At 42.1% G+C, this 18,062-nt stretch overlaps 1 protein-coding gene across 5 annotated transcripts in view; it reads right to left on the reverse strand.

Annotated features, from left to right (window-relative positions):
- LOC141055133 (uncharacterized) overlaps nt 1-18,062 on the reverse strand; it is a 46,524-nt gene that overhangs the window by 4,421 nt on the left and 24,041 nt on the right. Inside the window, exons 1-2 of one of the 5 annotated variants that reach the window (XM_073552110.1) lie at nt 3,861-4,775; nt 3,608-3,760 (exon numbers count right to left, since the gene is read on the reverse strand). The exons of the other annotated variants lie outside the window; for them this stretch is intronic. The gene's annotated coding sequence lies outside the window, so the exon portion shown is untranslated. Of the gene's footprint in view, nt 1-3,607; nt 3,761-3,860; nt 4,776-18,062 lie in introns of those variants that run through there. 5 annotated transcript variants of the gene reach the window in all.

Consider the following 18,062-nt stretch of genomic DNA (forward strand, 5'->3'; position numbering starts at 1 on the left):
TCTGATGCTTGTGTGCAGACATGGCTTGACACCTTACGCTTGGAATGTCATGTCAAATTTCACTTACAGTACAGCATGGATTAATTGTGAAACTAGTGGTACAGAAGTTTCCCCAAAGTGTACTAGGAACAGTTTTTCAACACATCATCAGGCTCCATGTTGATACGTCCTCCTTTGAGCAATTTACATAGTCTAATTTTCTGTAGAGGTAGGCTGCTGCAAATCAACTCTCTTCATGTAATCCTACACATACTTGATGTTGGAATCAGAGGTCTGTGGGGGCTATGTCATCACTTCCAATACTCCTTGTTCTATACACTGCAGGTAAAACTTACTGTTGCAAAACAAGATATCTGAGAACTTCTTTTACCCTTTCACGACATCTGACTTACCTATAAGTTATCGTTCGGGAACCCCTAACTTTGACGTATAGGTATGTCTTGGTGATCGTGCGTGGCACAGGAGTTTACGGAATAGCTGAGCCCCAGCTCTCACAGCCAGGAGAGGTGCTCGCTCTGTCCTTGGCTGATTAACACCCAAAATGCTCCGATATTGATTATTGCAACATTTAGGAGGCTAGGAGAGGGAGGTGGCTCCCTCTCCCCTCTGATCAGTGCCACCGCAACGTCATAGCGAGGGCCTGATCGTAGTCATAGAAACCTGAGGTCTGCCAGTGATGATGGCCTGTCTACACAATTGTGTGCTTGTCACCTTATACACTGCCAATGCTTCTATTCATTATATAGAACTCGGTAGCTGGCAAAATAAAATTCAGAAACATTAAAGGGGTATTCCCATCTCCAAGATCCTATCGCAATAAGTAGTAGGGGTAATATTAGCAAATACCTCCAATAGAAACGTAGTGTAGTATTTCTGATTCGCCATGTTTCTTTCCTCATGTGCAGATATTATAGGAACTTAGGGATTAATAGTTATGACCAAGCCCACTGATATAGTGACAGCTAATTGCAAGTGTACGTAACCACGGATACCTAAGATCCCGCAATGCCTGCGTATGAGGAAAGATAAAGGAAATCAGAAAAATACTACATTACTAATTGTAGTTAACAAAAAAGTGTTGAAGTCACAAAGCGGAGCATATACGGACCCATCTTAAATTAAGTACTACTATTAAGCCCCTCACTAAATATTGGACCCATCTTTGAGTTCAAAAACATACAGAGGAACCGAAAAAGCATACACATATGAACCCAAAAAAATTCAAAAGTACAATAATCTTTATTTAGTAAAAAATACATCACAAACATTAAAAAGGTGGGAAACCCAAATGAAGATACCACCACCCACATACACTCTATTAGGAAGTGAGCAAAAATTCAAGGCACATCGCTGCTATATGTCTAACCACAAAACATTGCACTAATAGGCAAGCACAGAAATCACGAGATTAAGGTGAACACTAAATTACACTAAAAGTTAGATACAGTGTCTGAGTGCAAATAAAGAGCTTACCTCCTGTGGGTGGTGATATCAGCCCCCAAGGTGAAATAAAAATTGACCAGAATGGTTCAGAGGAATGGAACGAAGCTGCAAGACTCGTTCAAACAGTGTGGATGTATGGTTCTCAGAGTCCAAATCCATTTTGTTTCAAGTCTTGCCAGAGGTTGACTTACTTCACCCCCCCCAAACATCATGAAGAATTCTATCAATACCCCTAACCTTTAATCCCTTGGGGTCACTCTGATGAAATAATTTGAAGTGTCTGGGTATTGTGCGTAGATGGTCCACGCATGTCTCCTCTCTGGCAGCAGTAATATCTCGCACGTGTTCTCTTACCCGTATTTTTAAAGCTCTCGTAGTAAGGCCTATATAAATCATATTTCAGGGGCAACGAGCGTAATAAACTACTGCCTTGGTGGAGCATGTGATTGATTGTGTTATTTTTAATGCTTACTGTTATCAGGAGGAAAAAGTGGTGGCACATTCTATATTCGAACAGGCTACACATTTACCGCACGGGGCACATCCCCATTTAGGTTTAGATGTTTGGACAAATGGAAGTTGTTGTTGGTCATTCTTTTCATAGTGACTATGGACCAATATGTCCCTCAAATTCTTACTACGCCGTGCGGTAATGGTCGGGGCAGGTGATAAATACATGCTGTTTTATCGGCGAGGAGTACAGGCCAATACTTGGCCATAATTTTCCTCATTAGCTCCCATTGAGAATGATAGGTGGTAATCATTCGAACCTTATTAACATCTTTATTCTTAACATTGCCACTTGGAGCATAAATCAAATCATGTCTCCTCTGACTCATGGCTCGGTCATGTGCCTTTTTAATCGTTCTCCTGCTATAACCCCTTGCCATAAACCTCTGCTTTAAATCAGCCACTCTTTTACAGAAATCCTCATGTGAAGAGCAGATACGTCTAACTCTCAGAAATTGTCCAGTCGGTACTGATTTAATGACCTGTGTAGGATGGGCTGACTGCGCATGTAGCAAAGAATTTGTAGCTGTTTCCTTCCTGTATAAATCTGTCTGTATAAAACCTTGGCTGTCACGTTTAACTGTGACGTCTAGGAATCAATAGATTCCTTATCATATTTATGTCAATCGTAGATTATAGTTGTTGACATTAAGATCACTAAAAAAGGAAACCAACTCTTCCAAAGTACCCTACCAGATCATAAAGACATCATCGATGTAACGCGCCCAAAAGGAGACGCGGTCCATCGATGTGTTTCGATCTGACAGGAAGAGGTTCCTCTCCCACAGCCCCAGGAACAGATTAGCATAGGAGGGCGCAAAGGCCGCTCCCATGGCTGTCCCCTGGAGATGTAGGTAGAGGGACCCCCCAAAAAAGAAAAAATTGTTTTCAAGTGCAAATTCCAATAGAGATAGGAGATTCAATTTATTCTCCTTTGTCAAATCTGTTAAGGCCAAATAATATGCTACCGCCTTCAGCCCATCTACATGTCGAATGCTTGTGTACAAAGCCTCGGCATCACAGGTCACAAGTATATTCCCCTCCTCTATATTTAATGAATCGATTTTTTTTTCAAAAAAATCACCCGTATCACGGATGTATGAGGGTAATGTTTCCACCAAAGATTTTAACTGCGAGTCAACATATTTACAGACCTTTTCCAAAAAAACTGCAAACACCAGAAACAATTGGTCTCCCAAGGGGTGTCTTACAATCTTTATGTATCTTTGGTTGGAGGTACAGAGTGGATGGACACCTTGGATTCCGTGACTATGAGTACATCACGTAGATGTTTAGAAATAGTGCCCTGTTCACAGGCATCTAAAATCTGCACCAATTTTCCATAATATTCCACCTAAGGATTATAAGTCAACCTACGATAGCATTGTTTATCACGTAACTGCCGGTAGGCCTCTGCTTCATATAGTTTGCATGGTCACACAACCACGTTCCCACCCTTATCCGCAGGTTTATAAACGTCTTTCATTTGTTTTAACTTATTTAAACTCATACGTTCATCAGACGTTGAGTTATCTCAAATACCTGATGGAATTTATTTCAACTCTTGGGAAAATAATTGGATAAATAGTTCAACATTTGGACATACGGATAAGGAACTTCCGTGATTTCTCATACAAACATTTGGGTATCTTACCCATAGAGGTACCCTCATGCTCCCTGGACAATTCCTCCAAGGTCTGCAATGTCAGTTGCTCCTCTGTAGTTGGAAACATTTTATGTAATTCATCATTATGGAACCATTTCTTGAAAACCAGTGAGCGACCGAAAATATGGAGATCTTTAATCACTGTGAAGAGATCAAAACGTGAGCTAGGTGCAAACGTCAAACCCCTGGAAAGCAGGGACAAATCGAGATCAGAAAAGACATGGCTTGAGAGATTAATTACCTTATGGTTATCTGTGTCTTTTTTTTGACTGTTTTGACCGATTGCCTCTAGGCCGATATTCCCATTGGCGCATATTCCTTCTCTTTCCCAGACGGGTATTCATAGATACACCTGATTTTACAGAGGCCTCAGACTGTTCACTAGTAGATGTCAGAGGATATAGACCCCAATCTATTGGCTTCATTAAGAGGTTGAGATTTTTTAACCATCTTTTTCCACCTGTATACCCTTTTCTGGGCATAATCAGAATTATCCCTTACTAATTTTTTTGACTGGGTATCCTGAATCTGTTTTTCCCATGTGTCAAGGCATGTATTCATCTGTTCATTAAAAGTAGTTAGTTTTTCACCAGAAATGAATTCCTTCAGGCGTACATAGGCAATATCTAGATCTTTCTCCATATTTTCAATAACCGTCTGGTTCCAAGAAATCAACAGTTCCATAAATTTAAAGGCACTATTACTGCAAACTTCTTCCCACTTTGATATAAAATCCTCATCTTCCACCGGGAAAGACGGAAACACTTGGACTCTGAGACCACGTGGAATATGCTTACTCAGATAATTCTCTAAAGATGTAGGAAAGGGGGTTAAATGTGATGTGGTCCCTAAAAAAAAAAATAATGGTGATGTAAAAGTCAGAAATCGCTGGTCAACTTTTAACCCTAATAACTTCCTAACAAAAAAAAAAATTTTGGTTCCCAAATTGTGCTGATGTAAAGTATACAAGTGGGAAATGTTACTTAAGTTTTTTGAGTGCCATATTTGTGTGATTTAAGAGCATAAAAATTCAAAGTTGGAAAATTGCGAAATTTTCACCAATTTCCCTTTTTTTCACAAATAAATGCAAGTTATATGAATTAAATTTTACCACTAACATGAAGTACAATATGTCACGAGAAAATGTCAGAATCACTGGGATCCATGGAAGCGTTCCAGAGTTATTACCTCATAAAGGGACAGTGGTCAGAATTGCAAAAATTGGACCGGGCATTAACATGCAAACCACCCTTGGGAGTGAGATCAATATGACAGACATCAAAAAGTGACACCATTCTAAAAACAGCACCCCTCAAGGTTCTCAAAACCCCATTCAAGAGCTTTATTAACCCTTCAGGTGCTATACAGAATTTTTTGAAATGTTTAAAAAAAATTAACTTTTTTTTAACAAAAAAATTAGATCAGGTCCAATTTCTTTTACTTTAACAAGGGTAACAGGAGAAATTGGACCCCAAAAGTTATTGAGCAATTTGTACTGAGTACACTGATACACCATACGTGGGGGGAGAACCACTGTTTCGGAGCACAGAAGGGAAGGAGCGCCATTTGACTTTTTCAACACAAAATTGGCTGTAGTGGAGATCGGTCGCCATGTTGCGTTTGGAGAGCCCCTGATGTGCCTAAACAGTGGAAACCCCCACACAAATGACACCATTTTGGAAACTTGACCCCCCAAGGAACTTATCTAGATGTGTGGTAAGCACTTTGAACCCCCAAGTGCTTCACAGAAGTTTATAACGCCCAGCGTGAAAATAAAAATAATTTTTTCCACAAACATGGTCCTTTAGTCCCCAATTTTTTATTTTCCCAAGAGTAACAGGAGAAATTGAACCCCAAGTTGTCCAATTTCTCCCGAGTACACAGATACCCCATCTGTGGGAGAAAACTACTGTATGGGCAAACGTCGGGGCTCGGAACAGAAGTAGTGACGTTTTAGAATGCAGACTTTGATGGAATGGTCTGCGGGTGTCATGTTGCATTTGGAGAGCCCATGTGCCTAAAAGGTGGAAACCCCCACAAGTGACCCCATTTTGGAAACTAGATCCCCCAAGGTACTTATCTAGATGTGTGGTGAGCACTTTTAAACTCTGCTTCTCAGAAGTTTATAATGTAGAGCCATAAAAATTAAAAAAAATATGTTTCCACAAAAATGATATTTTCGCCCCCAATTTTTTATTTTCCCAAGGGTAACAGGAAAAATTGGACCCCAAAAGTTGTTGTGCAATTTGTTCTGAGTAGGCTGGTATCCCATATGTGGCGGTAAACTACTGTTTGGGCACATTGTCAGAGCTTGGAAGGGAAGGAGCACCGCTTGACTTTTTCAACTCAGAATTGGCTGGAATTGAGATCAGATGCCATGTCGCGTTTGGAGCCCCTGATGTCCCTAAACAGTCTATACCCCACAATTCTAACTCCAACCCCAAATTTAGCTCCAACCCTAAGTGTAACGGGAAAATGGAAATACTTTTTTTCTTTTAAATTATTTTTCCATAACTAAGGGGGTGAAAACGGAGAGTTTGATTTACTATTTATAGCGGGTTTTTATGTTTGGCAGCGGTCACATGCTAAAAGACGCTTTTTATTGCAAAAAACAGTTTTTGCATCACCACATTTTGAGAGCCATAATTTTTTCCATATTTTGGCCCACAGAGTAATGTGAGGTCTTGTTTTTTGCAGGATGAGCTGACGTTTTTATTGGTACCATTTTCGGCACATGATCGCTTTTTATTCGGATTTTTGGGTTGCAGAATGAACAAAAACCATCAATTCAAGAATTTTTTTTTTTTCTTCGGGGGGGGGGGGGGGGGGGGGGGGCGGGGGAGTGTTTGTACCGCGTTCCGCGTGTGGTAAAATTGATAAAGCAGTTTTATTCTTCAGGTCAGAACGATAGCACCGATACCTCATTTATATCATTTTTTTATATTTTGGCGCTTTTATACAATAAAAACTATTTTAGATTACAAAAAAATTGATTTTGCAGCGCTTTATTCTGCGAGCTATAACTTATTTTTTCGCTGATGATGCTGTATGGAGGCTCGTTTTTTGCAGTACAAGATGTTTTCAGCGGTACAATGATTATCTAAATCTGTCTTTTTGATCGCATGTTACTGCACTTTTTGTTTGGCGGTTTAATAAAGCATTATTTTTTGCTTTTTTTTTTTTTTTTTATTTTTTTTTTTAGGGGTTCACTAAAGGGGTTCCGTCCATGGGCATTAACTAACCCCTTCCCGACCTTTGACGCCACATAGGCGTCATGAAAGTCGGCGCCAATCCAACCTGTGATGCCGGTGTGGCGTCATTGGGAAATCGCTTTCCTGTGGGTCGGGTGACCGAGGTCACCGAAAGGTTACCGGACCCGCAGGTACAGGAAGACTTGTACTACACCCCAGGGAGGGTGGCTTTGCCCCCGTGTCGCTCCGATTGACTGTTGAAAGTGAAACAGCCAATCAGAGCAGTAGTAAATATTTCACCAATGAAATTTGCTGCAATATCATCGGCCATGGTAGGGAAAAATAATGAAATAAAGAAAATATTTTTATTTTTCCATTAGGGTTAGGGTTGGAATTAGGGTTAGGAGTGTGTTGGGGGTTGGGATTAAGGTTACAGTTGTGTTGGGGTTAGGGCTGAGTTAGAATTGATGGGTTTCCACTATTTAGGCACATCAGGGGGTCTCCAAACGCGACATGGTGCCACCATTGATTCCAGCCAATTTTGCGTAAAAAAAAAACCAAAAAAAAAAAAAACCACAGTTCTCCCTCCTTTCCGAGCCCCGACGTGTGCCCAAACAGTGGTTTACCCCAACATATGGGGTATCAGCGTACTCAGGAAAAATTGCACAACAACTTTGGGGGTCTAATTTCTCCTGTTACCTTTAGGATAATAAAAAAAATTGGGGGCTAAAAAATTATTTTTGGGGTTTTTTTTTTTTTTATTTTTTTTTCATGGCTCTGCGTTATAAACTTCTGTGAAGCACTTGGGGATTCAAAGTGCTTACCACACATCTAGACTAGTTCCTTGGGGAGGTCTAGTTTCCAAAATGTGCTTACCACACATCTAGACGAGTTCCTTGGGGAGGTCTAGTTTCCAAAATGGGGTCACTTGTGGGGGAGCTCCAATGTTTAGGAACACAGGGGCTCTCCATACACGACATGGTGTCCGCTAATGATTGGAGCTAATTTTCCATTCAAAAAGTCAAATGGCGCTCCTTCCCTTCCATGCACCCAAACAGTGGTTTATGACTACATATGAGGTATTGGTGTACTCGGGAAAAAATGGCCAACAAATTTTAGGATCCATTTTATCCTGTTGCCCATGTGAAAATGAAAAAAAAACTGAGGCTAAAAGAAAATTGTGAAAAAAAAAGTATTTTTCATTTTTACAGATCAATTTGTGAAGCACCTGGGGGGTTCAAAGTGCTCACTAGGCATCTAGATAAGTGCCTTAGGGGGTCTAGTTCCCAAAATGGGGTCATTTGTGGGGGAGCTCCAAAGTTTAGGCACACAGGGACTCTCTAAACACGACATGGTGTCCGCTAACGATTGGAGCTAATTTTCCAGTCAAAAAGTCAAATAGCGTGCCTTCCCTTCCGAGCCCTGCGCCCAAACAGTGGTTCCCCCCCACATATGGGGTTTCAGCTTACTCAGGACAATTTGTTCAACAACTTTTGGGGTCCACTCTCCTTTTACCCTTGGGTAAAAGTTCATTTTTTCTTTTCCATGTTGCTTTTGTGAAAAGCAAAATTTACAAAACCATTTTTTTTAGGGACAACCTCACATTTGAAGTCAGTTTGAGGGGTCTATATGGCTGAAAATACCCAAAAGTCACACCATTCTAAAAACTGCACCCCTCAAGCTGATCAAAAACCACATTCAAGAGCTTTATTAACCCTTCAGGTGCTACGCAGGAATTTTTTAAATGGTTAAAAAGAAATGAACATCTAACTTTTTCTCACAAAAAATTTACTTCAGATCCAATTTGTTTTATTTTCCCAAGGGTAAAAGGAGAAATTGGACCCCAAAAGTTGTACAAATTTGTCCCGAGTACGCCAATACCCCATATATGCACGTAAACCACTGTGTGTGTGCATGGCAGAGCTCAGAAAAGAAGGCGCGCCGTTTGACTTTTTAATGCAAAATTGGCTGGAATGGAGATAGGATGCCATGTCGCTTTTGGAGAGCCCCTGATGTGCCTAAACAGTGGAATCCCCCCCCCCCCCCATTCTAACTCCAACCATAACCCCAACACACCCCTAACCCTAATCCCAACCATAGCCAGAAACATTACGGACAGCTGTCAAGAAGAGGCGGAAGGACCAGAAACACCGTCCATCGGAACCAAGTCATTTAAATACCGCGACAAAATGAGGTGACAGATTCCCTTTAAATGGAAGAAGTTTGGGACCACCAGAAGTCTTCCTAGACCTGGCTGTCCAGCCAAACTGAGCAATCGTAGGAGAAGAGCATTAGTGAGAGGTAAAGAAGAACCTCAAGATCACTATGGCTGAGCTCCACAGATGCAGTAGGGACTAGGGAGATGGCAGAAAGTTCCACTAAGTATCACTGCAGCCCTACACCAGTCGGGCCTTTATGGCAGAGTGTCCGAACGGAAGATTCTCCTCAGTGCAAGAGATATGAAAGCTCGCACAGTTTGCTAAAAAAACATGAAGGACTCCCAGACTATGAGAAATAAAATTCTCTGGTCTGATGAGATGAAGATGGACCTTTTTGGTGATAATTCTAAGTGGTATGTGTGGAGAAAACCAGGCACTGCTCATCATCTGCCCAATACAATCCCAACAGTGAAACATGGTGGTGGCAGGATCATGCTATGGGGGTGATTTTCAGCTGCAGGGACAGGGCGACTGGTTGCCATTGAAGGAAACATGAATGGGGCCAAGTACAGAGATATCCTGGATGAAAACCTCTTCCAGAGAGCTCTGGACCTCAGACTTGGCCAAAGATTCACATTCCAACAAGACAATGACCCTAAGCACGCAGCTAAAATAACAAAAGGAGTGGCTTCAGAACAACTGACCATTCTTGACTGGCCCAGCCAGAGCTCTGACCTAAACCCAACTGAGCATCTCTGAAGAGTCCTGAAAATGGCTGTCCAGCAATGTTTACTATATCCAACCTGACGGAACTGGAGAGGATCTACAAGGAAGAATGGCAGAGAATCTCCAAATCCAGGGGTGAAAAACTTGTTGCATCATTCCTAAGAAGACTCATGGATGTACCAGCTCAAAAGGGTGCTTCTCAATACTGAGTAAAGGGTCTGAATACTTATGACCATAAGATATTTCAGTTTTTCTCTGATTAACTTTGTTTTATTGCAGCCATTTGGTAAATTCAATAAAGCGTTAAACATTTAAAGGGGTCTAAATACTTTCCGTACCCACTGTATACACAATATCCATTATGTAAACTAAGGGGCAGGTCAGTGAGGGATCACAGACATGACAGAAGCCATACTGTTGAATAGCTAATCAGAGCACCACATGAAGACCCCCCCTCACAGGCCGCCCTGAAACACGAGCATATCATTAACTCAAAACTGAAAGGATTAAACGAGAACCACAAATCAGATATCACCAGGTATCATTGTAATCAGTATAACGGCGCCGACCGGACACTGTCTGTAGGTTACTGTGCACAATCCTGCCGACAGGTTTCTTTTAATCTGTACTTGCAGCTTTCAGTTAATGAGATTCTCGTGCCCCGGGGTGGCCTGTTGGGGGGGGGGGGGGGGGGCTTCTGTGGTGCTCTGTTCTCATATTCATCCTTGTGGGCTTATGAACCTTCAGTGACCTTCCTGCTATTTTAAATACTGCACTTACGCAGTTCATGTGGTCTTTTGGGGAAAAAAAAAAAAAAAATTAATTAACTACGGCAAAATGGCGCCGGCAGTCCATGAGCAGTAGTAGATTTTACTGTTATGGTTTGCAGGTGCCATGACCCACTGGGAGAGCCCATGAGGTGCCAGAACAGGAGGACCCCCCATAAGTGACCCCATTTTACAAACTTCACCTCTCAATTAATTCATCTAGGGGTGCAGTGATTATATTGACACTACAGGCGTGTCACAAAGTTTAATACCATTGGGCAGTGAAGACAAAATAACTACATTTTAGCACCAAAATGTTGTTTTAGCCCCAGATTTTACATTTTCACACAACAGGGTAAAAATGGCACCAGAATTAGTCCCACAATTTCTACTGAACATGGCAGTACCCCATATGTGGCTGTGCAGTGTTACTTAGCCATGCGGAGAGACTCGGGAGGAATGGAGCAGCATTTGCCTCCTGGAGAGCAGAACAGTTTGTGGACTCCATACACAGAGCCCCTAACTGCTAGAAGAGCAGAATCCCCCTCAAGTGACCCCATTTGGGAAACTATACCCCTTGGGGAATTTATCTACAGGTGTAGTGACGATTTTGAGAGAAAATTGCAAACAGCCGCTGTAGAGAACAGCACAGTCTAGTGACAAGAACGTTGCAGTTATCAGTTTGTTATGCCAAACCCATCCTTTTGGAGACATGCACCCGTAAGTTAGGGGGGCTCTTATCGCTTCAGAAATGCCAAACATGGACGCAATATGTGGTTTAGGTACACTGTGGGGCTGAGAAGGGAGGGGGGCATTCGGATTTGGGAGCAGAGAATTTGCTGAATTTCTTTTGGCAGGTGAGGATCCATTTCGCTTTTCTAAAGCCTTTGTGCTATCAGTAGCGTGGACTCCCAATATTTCCGTTAACAGATGACAGATCTGAGTGGGGACTTGTTTTTTTTTTTTTTTTATGGATTGAGTTGAAGCTTTTATTCGGAACATTTTACATAATGTTTGGGATCACAGGTATCCGTTGCTCTACACTGACCACTTACTTTAGGGTTTCCATCTAAATCTTCGATTGACGGGATTCAGATGAAACCCCCCAAAGAAGCCATTCACTATAATGAGGCAGCAGAGTTACTCTGGATTACATCTGGCCTCTGTTCAGCGGCGTTATTTTCAGAAGTGCACAAAATTGTGGCCGATGGGACTTATATGCAATCCTAAAAAGATGGGACACCGCTGGATCAAAGGTGCTATGGTGTCCACAGTTCCTCCATCTGCCTCATTATAGGGGATCTTCCTCCAGGGGTTCCGTCTGACTCACGTATTTAAGAGATTTACACGGAAACCCTGATGCAAGCGCTCAGCGCAGTATAAATGTGCACTGAGACTTACTGCGATCTTTGGGAGGCAAAATGGAAAAAAAAAAAAAAAAAAAAAAAAAAAACAACCAGCAGATGAAGAATTAGTTTTATTTTTTATGCTGTCCCTCATGTGGTATAAGTGATTAGGCGACTTTATTCTTTGGGTCAGTGCGATTACAGTGATACCAGATTTAGGCCTCTTTCACACCTCAGTGTCTCCGGTACGTGCAGTGACCCGTACACACGTAGATACATTCAAGTGATTGGATCTGTGCACGTCAGTGTGTTTACACTTACTGTGTGTCCGTGGGCTAAAAAACGGACATGTCAGCGTGTTTTGTCAGCACGGGCCACAAAACGCCCCGCACACAGATAATACTAAAGGATGTCATCCGTGTGACACGCAACAGCGCCGGGAAAATAGCTTTACAGTAAGCGTTGCTGAACACGGCTCTCACCATTCTCCCCTGCTGTTTTTTTACAGGAGAACGAGGGCTTCGGTGGAATTAGGTGTTAGGCGAGTATAACTTATTTTTATATAAAAATGGAAAAGTGTGTTGTGTTATTTGTAATAAAATACTTTATTCTGGCTGTGTCTTTACCATATAACTATAGGATTAGGAATGGATGATGATAATAATCTTTATATAGCGCCAACATATTCAACAGTGCTTTACAGTTTAACAGTTCCAAACATAAGTCATAAGTAACTTTAACAATACAAAAATTTAAGCAAAATAAGACTACCCTGCTCGTGAGCTTACAATCTACAATGAGGTGGGGGAGATACAAAGTATTGTATTTACAATGGTGTATTTATAATGATGGTCCAGCCATCTTGAGGGAGTGAGGGATGGAGATAGTGAATGGGCTACACATGCACACATTATTATTAATTTTATTTCTATAGTGCCAACATATTCCACAGCACTTTACATTATAGAGGGGAATTGTACAGACAATATACATTACAGCATAGCATAGCAATAAACACATAGATCAAAACAGATACCAAGAGGAATGAGTGCCCTGCTCGCAAGCTTACAATCTATAAGGAAAAAGGGGAGACACGAAAGGTGGATGGTAAAAATTGCTTTTATTGTTTTTATGGTTTGGACTTTCCCTAGTGTAAGAATCGGGTGTTCCTGTTGCTGCATGAACCAGTTAACAGTCTAAATATGTAACAGTACAGACACAGAGGGCTATTAAATGCAAAAAACATGTGAGAACATGATGCGAGGAACCTGGTTATGGTAAAAAAAAAAAAATATATTTTAGAAATAGGCCAGTCTGAACAAATGAGTTTTTAAGGCACGCTTAAAACTGTGGGGTTTGGGGATTAATCGTACTAGCCTGGGTAGTGAATTCCAAAGACATGGCACGGCACATGTATAGTCTTGGAGTCGGAGGTTCTGATTATTGAGGGTGCTAACCTCAGGTCATCAGCAGAACGGAGGGCACAGGTAGGGTGGTAGGCTGAGACGAGGGAGATGTAGGGTGGTGCTGACCCATGGAGTGCTTTGTGGGTGAGGGTAATGTGTGTACTGGATTCTGGAGTGGATGGGTAGCCAGTGTAAGGACTCGCACAAGGCAGAGGCATCGGTATAACGATTGGTGAGGAATATGATCCTGGCTGCAGCATTCAGGATGGATTGGAGGGGGGAGAGTTTGTTAAGAGGGAGACCGATTAGCAGAGTTACAGTAGTCCAGACGAGAATGAATAAGAGAAACAGTAAGAGTTTTTGCAGAGTCAAAAGTAAGAAAGGGTTGAATTCTAGAAATGTTTTTGAGGTGCAGATAAGAGCGAGCCAATGATCGGATGTGGGGGGAGTGAATAAAAGCTCTGAATCAAATATGACCCCAAGACAGCGGGCATGCATGTTGCTGGGGAGAAATGGCAGAACCACACACGGAAATGGCAATGTCGGGCATAGGTAGGTTAATAGAGGGAGGAAACACAAGGAGTTCAGTTTTTGACAGGTTCAGTTTCAGATAGAGGAAGGACATGATGTTGGAGACAGCAGTAAGACCATCACTGGTGTTTTCCAAAAAGGCAGGCGTGATATCAGGAGCAGAAGTGTATAATTGTGTGTCATCTGCATAGAGAAGGTACTGGAACCCAAATCTACTGATTGCTTGACCAATAGGGGCAGTATACAAAGAGAAGAGGGGGCAAAAGATACAGTAAAGGAGCGATCAGAGAGATAGGCGGAGAACCAAGAGAGAATGGTGTCCTTGAGGCCAATGGAATAGAGCATAGTGAGGAGGAGTTGATGACGCACAGTGTCGAATGCTGCAGAGAGATCCAAATGAATTAGCATGGAGTAGTGACCATTAGCTTTAGCTGTTAGAAGATTAAGAGACTTTGAGGGCAGTTTCATTAGAGTGTAGAGAGCACAAACCAGACTGGAGAGGGTCGAGGAGAGTTACAGGGCTGTGGAGTCGGAGTCGTGGAGTCGGACTTAGTTTTGGTCGGAGTCGGTAGAAATGTTCCGACTCCAGCTTTAAAAAAAAATGTATTAATGTTTCATAATTGAACTTTCATATGAATTTTATAAATGTTACTCAAATATATATGTTCTACCAAACTATGAACAACAGTGATAAGCAGTTCTGCTGGAGATAGAGACATTTCTTACTTCTTGTGTGTCACTGTTCTCCACTGCCCTTATCTAATCTTATACTTGGTTAACCTCATGCTGCCCCAACCCCCCTACTTACAATGTATGAAACTGAAAGTGAAAGTGTGTTGCAAATTCTTAGTAGTAAAGCTCCTCCTCTAGACTAGATCATACTAGGTGTGCGTCTTCCAAGCATCTCACTACATCTTCTGCTACTCAGAAGAGGAAGACTGTAAGTATTATCCTTTCAACAAACTTTGCATCAGTTAACTGTGAATACATGAGGAATAATAACAGTATTACTGACCACTATATCAGTTGTACGACCTGGCAATAATTTTGTACAATTGTTTTTAGGAAAAACAATTGTCATTTGGATTGTGAATGCAGAATTAAAAACCTGAGAATGTCAGAGAAGCATCACATTAAATCAGCTGTATTTGAACATTTCACCATCACTCAAGATAGAAAACATTATGTCTGTCAGTGTATGACAAATAATCCAGACGAAAACAAATGCTGTGAAGCCAAGATGAGTGCATATTCAGGCAAAGATAAAAATGCTCCTATCAGAGCTTCTAATCTAAAGAGACATTTACAGCGCTTTCATCCAGAAGTACTGAAAGCAGTGGATGAGAAAGACTGCATCCAAACCAATGAACCAGTGCCCAGCTCTTCCAGCCAAACAAAGGAGCAGAGAACTTTGCAGCCATCAGTTGCAAGATATTTTGTCAGTGACAAAGTTACTGTGACAATGACAGTAGATACATTTAAAATACAGATCATAGAGCTTGTTGTAAAGGATAGTGTGCCTATTTCATTATTTTCACGACCAGCTTTTATGTGTCTGAATGGGGAAATGGCCCGCAAGCTTGGTGTTTCTCTGGAGAGAGAGAGTATTAGAAAATTAGTAATCGAAGAAGCTTTTAAACAAAAGGAAGAACTTAAAAAAACTCTCAAGGGACGCTTTCTGTTTCTTAAAATGGATGCCTGCACACGTCACAGAGTGAACTATTTTGCCATCAATGTCCGATTTGTTTGTGACAAAAATGAAATAGTTACCAAGACATTGGCAGTAAAAGACACCAAAGCTCATCACACCAGTGAGTTTCTCCAGGTCTTGGTGGAAAAGGTTCTGCAAGACTATGAACTTAAAAAAGAGCAAGTTCTGTCGTAACTGACAATGCTTCAAATATGATAAGTACTATTAAGCTAATGAATGAGAGTAATGATGGTGACCAGCAGCTAGAAGAACAGTCTGGGTCCACAGACACAGAAATGTTTGAAATAGAGGAACACAGTATTGTAACTGAGGAGCAAACTGCTTCAGATGAACAGCAACATGATAGTTTAGATGATCTTGTTGAAACTGTGTCAATATGTTCTTTCATTCATCACATGCGCTGTGTTGTGCATACGCTACAGCTGGCTATAAGAGACAGTCTGCAAGAAGGACATGCTGCTGCACTGATTGGCAAGGTGAGAAAATTGGCTACTGTTGCCAGAACCCGTAAAGTTGACTCAATTTTGAAGAGACGTGCTGGAAAAGGGGCAATTATTAAGCCACACGATGGGGCAGTACTTAGGCCGGTTTCACATTAGCGCATTTTATGCGCACGCACGGCCGGGGGTAGCTCCGCCCCCGAGCCGGCTCTCTGCCCGGCGTGCCCGCCCCTTCCTTGTAGCGCCGCCTCCTAGCGGACGGCGGCGCCTGCGATCGGCGCACCCTATCTTTAGCATAGGGTGCGCCGATCGTGCGCAGGCCGTGCGCTAGTTGCGCTTTGACCTGCGCTGCGCACTTTTGACGGTGCGCCGTGCGCGCCAAAATCGAACTTTTCGGATTTTGGCGCGCACGGCGCACCGTCATAAGTGCACAGCGCAGGTCAAAGCGCAACTAGCGCACGACCTGCGCACCCTATGCTAAAGATAGGGTGCGCCGATCGCAGGCGCCGCCGTCCGCTAGGAGGCGGCGCTACAGGCAAGGGGCGGGCACGCCGGGCAGAGAGCCGGCTCGGGGGCGGAGCTACCCCCGGCCGTGCGTGCGCATAAAATGCGCTAATGTGAAACCGGCCTTACTTAATGATTCAGCGCTTGAACTGAAAACCTTTCTTGTAGACATGGCTAACCCTCAACTGACGCTAAATGAAAGTCAGTGGAATCAGGTGACTGAGCTGGAAAAATTGCTAGAGCACTCATTTACAGTGACTAAAAAATTACAAGCAGAGGACTTAACTCCAGGTATTTTCTTAAAGGAGTGGAAGAACCTGATGTTTCGCCTGTCCCAAAGAGGAGGGTTAATTGCAAGTGGCATTGCTACATCAATGAAACGGAGAAGCTACTATTACAAAATAACATTCTTTTGGCAGCTGTTTATGTAGACCCAATGCATCGAATTCTTCTAGATGATCAACAGCTAAGTAAAGGAAATGAAGCTCTGTTTGAAATAGCAGTAAGGATGAAAGGGTTGCAGAACAGTCAGGAGGAACAAGAAGAATTTGGTCGTCCTGCCACATCTTCACCCTCATCATCAACTGATGAAGAATTTCATTTCGAAAAATATTTGGATCACAAGGACCGTGCAAAGCGTTCCCGCATAGAAGAGTCATTCCCATCAAGGAACACAGCCAGTACATTTCAGCAGAATTTTTCATGTGCACTAAAAGAAATTGAGAAATTTGACCGTTCATCAAAAATAACAGTGCAACAAGCGATTCCTCTGTATCCTGACATTGTCAGAGATGTTGCCCGAGTGGTTACTGCTTTGCCACCAACACGAGTTAGTGTAGAGAGGTTGTTCTCTGCTCTCAAAATAATTAGATCAGATTTGAGGGCATCCATGAAGGAGGATCTGACAGAGGCAATACTTTTTCTGAGGACAAATTTATAGATTTCTTCTTATTAACTGCATAAAAGTGTTTATTGCGTATTTACTTACAGTTTAGAAAAGTTTATAAAAGTTATTTGCTATATTCTAATTGTATTCTAATAAATGTAGTTTTTGCTCTAAGTGGTCTGATTACTTATATGATGGTGAGAAACTGAATAAGCACGATGTTTAATATTTTACAACAGTAAATTTGTTGTTATGAATTGGCCATTTATGAAGGAGCCGGAGTCGGAGCCTGATAAAATCCAGGAGTCGGAGTCGCAACTGTGGCTTACCGACTCCACAGCCCTGGAGAGTTATCTGAGAGATAGCGGATAAGACGGGTGTGGACCAGGCGTTCCAGGAGTTTAGAGATGAAGGGAAGATTAGAGACAGGTCTATAGTTAGCGGCACATTAGGTCAAGGGATGGTTTTTTAAGTAATGGCTGTATGATGGCATGCGGAAATGAGGAAGGAAAGATACCAGAAGAGAGTGAGAGGTTGAATATTTTTGTTAGGTGATGACAGCAGGAGAAAGGGACTGGAGATGTGATGGGGTCACTGGTGCAAGTGGTAGGGCGAGAAGATGATTACTGGGTGAGCCTGATTACTACTACTTCTGTGACTGGTTCAAAATCAGAGAGTGAGCTAGATGCAGTGGGGGAGGGAGGACAGCGCATGGTATGAGGTGATTGGGAGATAATTTCCTGCCGGATATGGTCAATTTTTTTCTTTGAAATAAT

Source organism: Dendrobates tinctorius, unplaced genomic scaffold, assembly GCF_039654945.1.
Source record: "Dendrobates tinctorius isolate UK_male_01 unplaced genomic scaffold, ASM3965494v1 ptg000184l, whole genome shotgun sequence".
Classification (NCBI taxonomy): domain Eukaryota; kingdom Metazoa; phylum Chordata; class Amphibia; order Anura; family Dendrobatidae; genus Dendrobates; species Dendrobates tinctorius.